This window comes from Pinus tabuliformis, chromosome 4_1, assembly GCF_031772625.1.
Source record: "Pinus tabuliformis cultivar Carrire ecotype Pingquan chromosome 4_1, CPIR1, whole genome shotgun sequence".
In the NCBI taxonomy this organism is placed as follows: domain Eukaryota; kingdom Viridiplantae; phylum Streptophyta; class Pinopsida; order Pinales; family Pinaceae; genus Pinus; species Pinus tabuliformis.
The window spans coordinates 305,287,671-305,299,432 of NC_142303.1; the positions used below are offsets into that span (position 1 = coordinate 305,287,671).

Consider the following 11,762-nt stretch of genomic DNA (forward strand, 5'->3'; position numbering starts at 1 on the left):
AAAAGAAAATGGACCATACATTCACAAATATAATTTCATAACTAAATGTATTAAAATTATGATTTTAATACTCACCCACCACAAAGTGTAAAAGCTGCAATTTCCGAATATGATGAGCTCTTTGTCTCGCCATACGTCATCCACTTATTAAGGCACCCCACATGCAAATCACGGTTAATCAGGAGTACATTATTGTGGAGTAGTTGGGCTTTCGGATATTAAACAATGGAGAAGCAACCAGAAAATTGTATCAGACGCTAAGGCCACCCTTGATAAATACCCATTCCTCTTACAACAAGTTTTAGGTTTCTCATCTGGAGTTTTAGGTTTCTAAAACGCTCGTCAAGAAGATGGATTCGTTCGGCTTCATGCGGAGAATAAGAATATTGGAATTGGCATCTGGCAGCTTGGGTACCGCAGCATGTGTTTGCTGTGTATTCTTATTTTTCGTTAATTGGAGAGGGCGGAGATTTCCCATTGAGTGGCCTTTCATAGGAATGTTCCCATCCTTGTTTATCCATCTCATTCTCAACGACACATATGATTGGCTTTCAAGAACTCTCAACAAATGCGGCGGAACTTTCGTGTTCAGAGGCCCAAACGATTATTGGTCTGCAGTCGTCACCAGCGACCACGCAAACGTAGAATACATATTGAAAACAAAGTTCGCCAGTTTTTCCAAGGGCCCCATATTCAGAAGTGTGTTCAGAGATTTTCTGGGGGACGGGATTTTAAATGCCGACGGGCATTTTTGGGCCTTGCAAAGGAAAGCGGCTGTGTCGGAATTCAATTCTTCAATCAGTCTCGGTCACGCGATGGAATCCCTGCAAGAATCTGTGCCCGGGCGATTGATTCGGATACTGGACGATGCCTGTTCCAGCTGCAGAATAATTGATCTTCAAGACGTATTCATGCGTTTACTTTTGATAATATCTGTAACAAGGTATTTGGCGTGGAGCCGTGTTGCTTGAGTCCAAGTCTTCCGGCCGTTCCCTTTGCCAAGGCAATAGAGGTTGCGGCGGAGGCAACCGCGCTTCGATTCGTGACGCCCAAGTTTGCGCGGAGATTCATGAAACGTTTGGGAGTCGGCATCGATGTCAAACTCCAACGTGCTTTAAAGATCATTGATGAGTTTCTTATGGACATCATCTCCTCGCGGAGGAAACAATTTATAAGCGCCGCCGGATCTGATGACAAGGCGCCCGAGGACTTACTATCTGTGTTCATGAGATGCCGAGACGAGCATGGGACGTTCTTGTATTCCGAAAAGTCATTGCGAGACGTTTGTTTAAATTTCATTTTTGCTGGGCGTGACACAACGTCTGTAGCACTCTCATGGTTTTTCTGGCTTCTCCTTCAACATCCCCACGTCGAAGATAAAATCATGGAGGAGATTTACAGCATTTTAGAAGCAAGAAAGCAATTCGAAGGTAATAACGACCTAGCTGTTTGTTTCAGTAAAGAGGAGTTGAAACAGATGCATTATCTGCATGCCTGTCTCTCCGAGGCGCTGAGGCTCTACCCTCCTGTGCCCATAGACAGGAAACACGTCTCGGAAGACGCGGTGTTGCCAGACGGCACGGCAGTTAAGAAAGGTACGGTCATCTTTTACGTCATTTACGCGATGGGACGGATGGAAAGCATATGGGGAAATGATTGTCTGGATTTCAAACCAGAGAGATGGCTCAATAATGGCGTTTTTCTGAGCCACTCTGCTCCGAAATTCGCTGTCTTCAATGGAGGTCCTCGCGTGTGCTTAGGAAAAGATTTTGCTTATTTGCAAATGAAATACGTAGCTTCATCCGTGTTGTATTGCTTTAAAGTTAGAGCAGTTAATAGAATTGAAAGTGTGAAATCTAAACTTGGAGTGACTCTTTACATGAAAGGCGGGTTCAAGGTGAGGCTGCAAGCCAGGCGAGTTAATACATGAGATCTGAACGCTGTAGATGTTATCAAGATTTCTATCATTCCCTCTTTTCTGCTTCTCGTATATCCTCGTATCTTCAGTTGCATCAGCTTTTAGAATTCCTTTCCATTAATGTACAAGGACGGACGGTCATCTTTAAGTCAAGCACGGAGGGTTATCTTTAAGTCGATTGCTGATTTTCTGAATATTTAGGAAGGGGATGGATACTGCTGATTTTCTGAATATTTAGGAAGGGGATGGATACCGCACAAGGAAGACGGATAAAGTGAAGTGGCTAAGGTGAAGCGGCTGTATAGTGTGTGGTAATTTAGTGGAGTTTAATATGAATTATTTTTATTTTTATATGTAAAATGAATTTTATGGGAATATTTTTATGTATAGAAATGTATTCAGTTTTGTATTTGATTGTATGTTAATTTGTTTTTGACTGAAAATTTCTAAGACTTATTCACATTTTAATATTGGGAATTTATTTGTTGTTATTTTTTATTATTATTTAAATTTATTTATTTGTAAAGTAATTGGTTGAGCTTTTGTTTAGTAAGTTCAATTTCTGTTAGTTATTAATTTTTTTATTTTTTGTTTTATTTATTTTTTATTTAACTCTCTATTTTGATTTTTTTTCTTTTTTCCTATTTTTCCATTTTCATAAATTATACTTTTTTTCTCCATATTTTCAATATAAGATATCTTAGAAACATATTTTAATAAATTTAATTATAAAATATTATATGTATTAAAAAAATAAAACACATAAATATATATATATGTATATAATAAACCTATATATTGAAGCCTATATATGTTAATATAAACCATATTTGTTAATCATATTTTTTAATTTTTGCATTTAATAATATAATATTTTATTATTTGTTTTATTTTTTTTTAATGTTTTTAGTTTAATTAAATTCTTTCATTTATATTTATTTAACATTTTTATAATCTTATTACTTAAATTATTTAAAAGCAATTTATTATTATTACTTGAATTATTTAAAATAATTTATTATTATTATTTTTTAAATGAGTTTTTCAGGATCTCAACACACCGCACTCTAACATCTATCCCATATAGGATATTATTAGACTATAACATAGTTCGATAAATATATTAATATAAACTTCATTTATAAATTTACATTTAATGTTTTTAAAATTGATATAATTTTTATTTTTCATATATATTATAAATTGCTAATTTCCCATGCCGCACTCTAAATCTATCCCATGTTATTAGACTGTAACTTAATTCCATGTTATTAGACTGTAACTTAATTCAATAAATATGTTAATATAAACTTCATTTATAAATTTACATATAATTTTTTAAAAATTGATATAATTTTTATTATTCATATATAAAATCAAAGTAAATAATTTGTTTCTTTAGGTCTGATAGACCATTGTTTGGTCTCAGCGGACTTTAACCATCATCATCATCATATATTATAAATTGCTAATTTTTTAATATATAAAATATTTTATATATTATATATTTTTAAATATTTAAATATAAAATTAAAGTAAATAATTTGACATTAATATTTTTTTATATACAAATTATATATATATATATATATATATATATATATATATATATAATAAAAATATTACTATTATAATAATTATCGATAATTTTATTGAATTAATTAAAAATTTATCATAGTTATATAAATTAAATAGTTAGTAAATATTAACATCACAGTAAACATAAAGACACTTACTTTATAATACATTTCATATTCTCAAAGTTTTAAAAAATCATAACAATTATTTAAATTATAATTTTATTATTCTTCTTATTGTCTATATAAAAAAAAATTAATATATGACTTTAACAAATATAATTTGGAAAATCAGAGTGTAATATCCCCATTAATGTAAATATTTTAATTTTACTGCAACCAAACAGACTATTACTATTTGTTTGAATTATGAACTATTTTTGGAATTTCAGTTATTAAAGGATAATATTTTACAGTTATGGGTAAATACTATTCTTTCTTACTGGGTAATTAGTTATGGAAACAATTTCAAAACTAAATCCTAGAGTATAATACAATAAATGATCAAGAGGATGGGGATCTGAGATCACGAACAAAGAAACTAGAAAACTGTGCTGAAGGGTCAGACAGTTTGAGAAAGCTATGTCTGGTAAAGATCAAAGAGCCAGTAAAATGATTAAATCTCTGAGGTAGAGAACTCCTGAATCGTAGCACTGGGGAGATTGACCACATTTGGTATCTCAAGGCAGGGAAGAATTAAGTGCAAATCTTGATTTTTAAGTCAATTCGAAGTAACTAAAATGAATCTCTAATATAAGTTATTTATTGCAATCTAGCTTGTCTGTTAAGACTGTGTCATTAAATCATGACTGTAAGTAACTGCTGTAAATTTAAAGACAGGATCTTTATCATTTAAGCATGGTGAGAGAATCTAGATAATTTCATTACAGAACTTTTTCATTAAATCATGACTGTAGGTGTCAGCTGTAAACTAAAAGGCAGGGTCCCTAATATTTTAGTTATGGTAAGAAAATCTTATAAATTTCACTTCCGAGTCGTTTTCATTGATAAATAAAAGCAAGTAAATATAGAAAAATGTGGAAGAAAATACTTTATACTAGTTAAAGATTTTGTGATTATCACTGTTGTATTTAGATGGAAAAGTAATTTAAAATTTCCTATTGGCATGATAAAACTGGAAGTAGATGGAAAAGTAATTTAAAATTTCCTATTGACATGATAAAACTGGAAGTGAAAGAAAACCCTGTACATTGAGTATAGAGAGAACAGGAAGAAAGAAAGGAACTCTATGACTGGCCGAAAATAACAAAAATTCTGTAAAGAACAGAACCCCGGTGCTGGTGACTTGCACAGTTATGTATAAAATTAACATGTTATCAAGAACAGGGAAATAGCTTAATAGTCATTTTTTTAAGAGAGGATTGGAATAGTCATTTTTTTTAAAGAGAGGATTTTCTTTTTTTTCAAAACCTAAAATGAATTTACTACAGAATTACTCGACTCCCAATCGGCATAATATAAAACCAAACCATGTAACATAAGTTGAAATAGAATAGATATATTCTCTACTTACATAAAGACCTCACGGCTTCATCCCAGGGAAAATCTTGTGTTTATCATGAGTTCAATACGAAGCTCTGAGAATAAAACTAATCTTATAAGCATTAAGGTAATTATGAAGATAACTTAGAAACCCTAAGTATGTCCAAGACCCGACTAGAAGTCCATTCAACAGCAAAATAAATGAGAATCACACTGTGAATAACCAATCGACCTTACAAAGCAGCGTTATAGATATAGAGAGGTGAAACAAAAAGAAAAACACCGCTAATAATGTCTCTACCCCAAGATTACCATAGAGGGTGCAACCTTCAAATAGTCTAGAACATGATAAACAGAATGACCAGTCCACTCAAGAGCTGGATATTTCACCTTCGGCCAAGGCTGTAAGGCTCTTTAAAAATTAAATACACATTCAGCACAAAAAAAAACTAATTGCAGAGTTCCGGCCCCTGCGGCCTCATTACACCTTTTCAAATTTACTACAGACTCAATGATTCCATTAGAAATAACCAATACAGATAATCAACCAACAACCCTGTGCTAACTCTAGAACCGGAAGAGGATTAAAATACCTGGCAAGAATGCGAAGAGTATAGCCAGCTGAAGGGTTAGCCGCAGACCCACTCCAAACCCCGTGACCAGAGATCTTCACCTTGCACCTTGACAAGAAAACAATATTAGAATCCTCATGGGTTATACATTCCTGAGATCAAACCAGTGTTGTAAAGAAAAACAAATGAAAGCTTGAATAAAGAACTTAACCCTTTATTTACCTGAAAAGGATATGCATGCCTCTCTTGACGGTGTTCTAGAGTAATGGTGAAGTCTCAGAACCCTTCATAAGGGACCTCGATGCCAAATCGAAGAACCATTGTCGCAGAGGACCTGAACTAGGCGGGAGCCAAAAACCCTCAATGCAAAACCATAACCAAATGAGTCCCCTCAGCGGAGTTATGAATGCCTGACAACCGATGAGCCGTCTGATCCAGGCAGCTACAGAGAACCATCGATGGAAGGGCCAAACTCTGAGAAGCATGGTTGAGGAAGGACAGACAGAGAGCCCTCTGGCTGCCAGCAGGCCCCAAAATTGCAGAGGTTTATTGCGCACACAGAGATCGAGGCACGAGCTTGTACCACCAGCGCCTGGGCCAGCCACGAACCCAAAACAATTAAATTCATTAGTAAAATGACATTAATGTCAGGATAAAATCATATGTATAATAATCCTTGTTTAATGATTACTGTACCCATGTTTGTAATCTAAATCGATATCAAAGGATTCAACATTGTATTATATGGTCTGTATTAGATTGGTATTTACAAATCAATTCATTCATGACAAGTTAAATATTAAACAAAGCAAATGCACTTAGCTTTAGTCATATAAAATATGGGCGTTAATAAATATGAGAACATATACTCGTAATTGTTGTTTCATTTTCAATTTTTTTGTGTCTAATATGGAGGTGTTACATATGGTATCAGAGCGGACTCAGGTTTCCAAAACTGAGACCTCTGGGTAAGAAATAACAGTTTTTTATAATGTGCACATAGGAAGCAGCAAGGTTTAGTATGAGGCGAACCAGAAATTTACCACATGGTTCCATAATGGGAACAGGGCCAACAACATTTCAGGAAGGAAATCCGGAAGTTTGGGTGCAGCTGGGCAATGATACACAAAATCCCAACATAGACCTCCGAACCACTGTCCAAGAACTGAAAGGTGAGATGGCCCGACTCCAGGCAGATAATGAAATACTCATGAAGGAACAAGAGAAAATCTTAAAGAGCTTGTCGAATAGACAGAATCACCGTCCACTAGCCCCTAGTCCAGAGCACGATCACACAACTGGGGAATAGGAATTCTGAACTGAAAACATGGAAATAGAAAGAGGAGAAGAAAACCAGGAGGAAGAATCAGGAAATGTGTCAGATCACAAGACAAAGAAGAAACATAAAATTGAACTCCAAGGAGAATTTCGAAAAATCAAGCCTCCTCTCTTCGACGGGGAACAAGAAGAGGTTGTGGAAGCATGGTTAATTAATATGAATAAATATTTCCAATTGTATGAATATGATTACAATTTGAAGGCCCGTCTGGCCATTTTCCAGCTTCAAGGGAAAGCTACATTATGGTGGGAAGAAGTAAAAATAGTCCATGGGGTCAATGAATAGAGTATAACCTCGGATAAATTCCAAAAATTCTTCAAAGAAAAGTATTTGACCGAGAGATTTTATGATGAGAAAGCTAAGGAGTTCCATGACCTCCACTTGGGCCAAATGACCATGGATGAATTTATAACAAAATTCACCTCATTGTTGAGATACATTCCCTATATTCGCGAAGAAAAGGCCAAAGTACAACGGTTTATCAGTAGTCTTCCATTATTTATGAAAGAATGGCTGGAGTTTGACAACCCAAAAACCATGGACGAGGTCATTCGGAAAGCATGAATCTGTTATCAGCAGAATAAACCAAAAGGAGATATGAGTAAAAGGTGGGTAGACAAGAAGGGAAATAAATTCATTTCCAGCCATAAGGGAAATAAGAACAACAACAACAAGGGATTATTTAAAGGTCAAGGTAATTAGAATATGAATAAGCCCAGATTTAAGGCACCAGGAGAAACTAGGACCAATGAACAAACTGGCAAAAATGAAGCAGAAATAGTTAATAGACCCCCTGTACAGTGTTGGGGATGCGGAGGCCCACATTATATTAAAAATTGCACTCAACGCAGGGGAGAAGACCAGATTTCGCAAATTCAGGAGGCCTCCACTATGGGAGAAGTGGCTAGAAGCATCCCTAAGATCAACGCATCTCTTGAAGATCATCAGGCGGAATTTCAGTCAACTATGCTTGAATTTTAAGGTACAATTTTTTACCAGACTTTCTCTATTTTAATAGATCCTAGAGCTACGCTAAGTTACATCAGTCCCAAGATAGTAGAACAATGTAGATTACAAGTGGTTAAATTTAAAAACCCATGGTTAGTACAGCTAGCCACAGGAGCAAAAAGAAGAGTTTTGTCTAAGGTAAATAACTGCCCCTTGAAATTAGATGGTAAATATATTATAGTTGATTTAAATGTGCTACCCCTAGGGTCTTACAATGTTTTGATAGGTATGGACTGGTTAGAAAAGCACTGGTCTTTGGTAAATTGTAAGACAAAAGCTATTAGCTACCGAGATGAAAAGGGTGAAAGACAGGAAATTCTGGGTGTTCAGAAATCTCTACAAATAAGGCCAATAACAACTTCCCAACTAGCCAAATGCATTAGGAAAGGTTGCCAAATATATGCTATACAAGTAGGGTATGCTGACTCTAAGGATAAACCCGCATCACTAGAAGACATACCTGTAATACAAAATTTTCCAGATATATTTCCCGAAGAAATACCAGGCCTACCCCCAAAAAGGGACATAGATTTTACTATTGAACTGATTCCAGGAGCTACCCCAGTGTCCCAGGCACCATACCGAATGAGTATCCCCAAACTAACAGAATTAAAGATGCAACTCCAAGAGTTGCTTGATAAGAAATATATTCATCCTAGTGTGTCTCCTTGGGGAGCTCCGGTATTATTTGTTAAAAAGAAAGACGAGACCCTGTGAATGTGCATGGATTACCGCCAGCTAAACAAGCTGACCATTAAAAACAAATACCCCCTTCCCCATATAGACGAGCTTTTTGACCAAGTGAAAGGCGCAACCATCTTCTCAAAAATCGATCTCTGTTCTGGGTATCATCAGATCAGAATCAAGGAGGAAGATATTGCAAAAACTGCTTTCAGGACACGTTATGGTCATTATGAGTTTGTGGTTTTACCTTTTGGGCTAACTAATGCCCCAGCTACCTTCATGTGTCTTATGAATAGCATTTTCCATCAGTTTTTAGATAAATTTGTGTTAATCTTCATCGATGACATTCTGATCTACTCCCAGAATATGGAGGAGCATAAGGAACATCTCCGCATTGTACTGCAAATCCTAAGAGAGCATCAATTGTACGCTAAGTACAGTAAATGTGACTTCTTTAAAGAATAGATCCAATACTTGGGACACGTTATCACCAAGGATGGAATTGTGGTTGATCCGGAAAAGATAAGAACCATTATGGAGTGGCCATTGCCAAAGGATGTGGTCGATGTAAGATCGTTTATGGGCCTGGCTGGTTACTACCGAAGGTTTGTGGAAGGATTCTCGAGAGTGGCCTATCCTATTACCTCCTTACAAAATAAAGGGAGAACTTTCAAGTGGAGCCCTGAATGTCAAAGAAGCTTTGATCAGCTCAAACATCTGCTTACCACCGCACCCATTCTGAGCATCGTTGATCCCAACAAGGAATATGTGGTTTGTATGGATGCTAGTAAGGAGGGAGTGGGTGGTGTACTTATGCAAGAAGGCAGGGTGGTAGCTTATGAATCTAGAAAATTGAAGGAATATGAACAAAAGTATTCAGCATATGATTTAGAATTGACAACGGTCATCCACGCCTTAAAAATGTGGCGCCATTATCTTTTAGGTAAGAAATTTTTATTAATGACTGACCACCATAGTCTGATTAATTATTTCAAGCAGCCAACTTTAAATGCTAGGCAAGCTCATTGGGCAGACTTCCTAAGTGAATTCAATTTCGAAATCAAACACATAAAAGGGAAGGAAAATCGAGTGGCAGATGCTTTAAGTCGAAAGGTAAGTTGTTTATATGAAATTGCTTTTAGTGAATCATGAACAACTTTTTTTGGACAGATTCAGGAAGCAGCCATACAGGACTCTACATATAGACAACTATGGCAGCAAGCAAAAATTTCTAACAGCCATGAACAACAACTAGGTTATGAAATAAATGCAGAAAATTTACTGGTTTATAGGAAAAGAATTTATGTACCCAACCAGCAACATCTTAAAAATTTAATTTTGGATGAATACCATAAGATTCCTTATGCAGGTCATCCCGGATACCAAAAGATGATCTCTGCCCTGTGGAAGGAATTCTTCTGGCCTGGTATGAAGAAGGAAGTGGCAGAATATTTAGCCAGATGCTTGGAATGCCAGCAAGTGAAAGCTGAGCATCAACACCCAGCAGGGTTACTCCACCCTCTACCTATTCCAGAATGGAAATGGGAAACCATATCTATAGATTTTATTACCGGGCTACCTAAATCAAGGAAGCAAAATGACTCCATCATGGTAGTGGTGGACAAGCTGAGCAAATCTTCTCATTTCATACCTGTTCAATCAACTTATAGGGCAGTCCAAATTGCTAATATTTTTATGCAAAACATATTTAAACTACACAGAATCCCTAAGATGATTATTTCTGATCGAGATGTAAAATTTATGTCAGCCTTCTAGAAGGCCCTCTTTGAGGGATTGGGCACACAAGTGCACTTCAGTACAACTTACCATCTGCAAACGGACAGGCAGACTGAAAGGGTAAACCAAGTGGTTGAGGACATGCTGCGAACGTATGTAATGCAACAACCCACAAAATGGGAGGATTATTTACACTTGGTGGAGTTTGCATATAACAACAGGTACCATGCATCTCTTCGCATGAGCCCCTTTGAAGTTTTATATGGTCGTAAATGCAAAACACCCTTAAGTTGGAGAGGACTAGAGGATAAACTGTTACTAGGGGTGGACATGTTGGAGGAAATGGAAGAAATGGTAAAAAAGGTTCGGATTAATTTAAAGGCTGCTCAGGACCGGCAAAAGAACTTTGTCGATCGGAAGAGGAGTTTCCGAGAATTCCAGGTAGGAGATCATGTCTACATTCGAGTGCAAGCCAAGAAAAGCACCTTACAATGGGTTGGGTGTGCCAAGCTAGCACCCCGATATTGCGGGCCATTTCAAATCTTGGCTCGAATAGGACCGATGGCTTATCAACTTGCCTTACCTAGTCATATTCATGTACACAACGTCTTTCACATCTCTCTACTTAAGAAATATGTATATGACGCTAAACACATAATTCAATGGCAAGATATCCAGGTGAGGTATATTTATGTGTGAAGTATATGTTATAAATGTGTTAAATAACTAGTTAATGACTTAACATTTTTTTTTTTGCAATATTCAGGTCAAACGGGAAGGCGAATTCTTGGTCGAGCCTCTGGTTATATTAGATTGGAGATAAGTAACACTGCGGAAACGAATTATCACCCAGGTTAAGGTGCAGTGGCAACACTTTAGGTCGGAAGAGGCTACCTGGGAAGATGAATAGGTCATGAAAGAGAACTTTCTAGGTTTATTTGCAGGAGGAGAACATCGGGATGATGTTCCATTTTAGGGGGGGAAGATGTAATATCCCCCATTAATGTAAATATTTTAATTTTACTGCAACCAAACAGACTATTACTATTTGTTTGAATTATGAACTATTTTTGGAATTTTAGTTATTAAAGGATAATATTTTACAGTTATGGGTAAATACTATTCTTTTCTTACTAGGTAATTAGTTATGGAAACAGTTACCTGTTTCAAAACTAAATCCTAGAGTATAATACAGTAAATGATCAAGAGGATGGGGATTTGAGATCAGGAACGAAGAAACTAGAAAACTATGCTGAAGGGTCAGACAGTTTGAGAAAGCTATGTCTAGTAAGGATCAGATAGCTAGTAAATGATTAAATCTCTGAGGTAGAGAACTCCTGAAGCCAGGAGTAGCACGGGGGGAGATTGACCAGATTTGGTATCTCAAGGCAGGGAGGAATTAAGTGCAAATCTTGATTTTTAAG

The 11,762-nt window shown here is 36.1% G+C and overlaps 1 pseudogene; it reads left to right on the forward strand.

Moving 5' to 3' along the window:
* The first annotated feature begins 325 nt into the window (after positions 1–325).
* Positions 326–2,034, forward strand: LOC149175503 (cytochrome P450 86B1 pseudogene; annotated as a pseudogene).
* Positions 2,035–11,762: the final 9,728 nt, after the last annotated feature.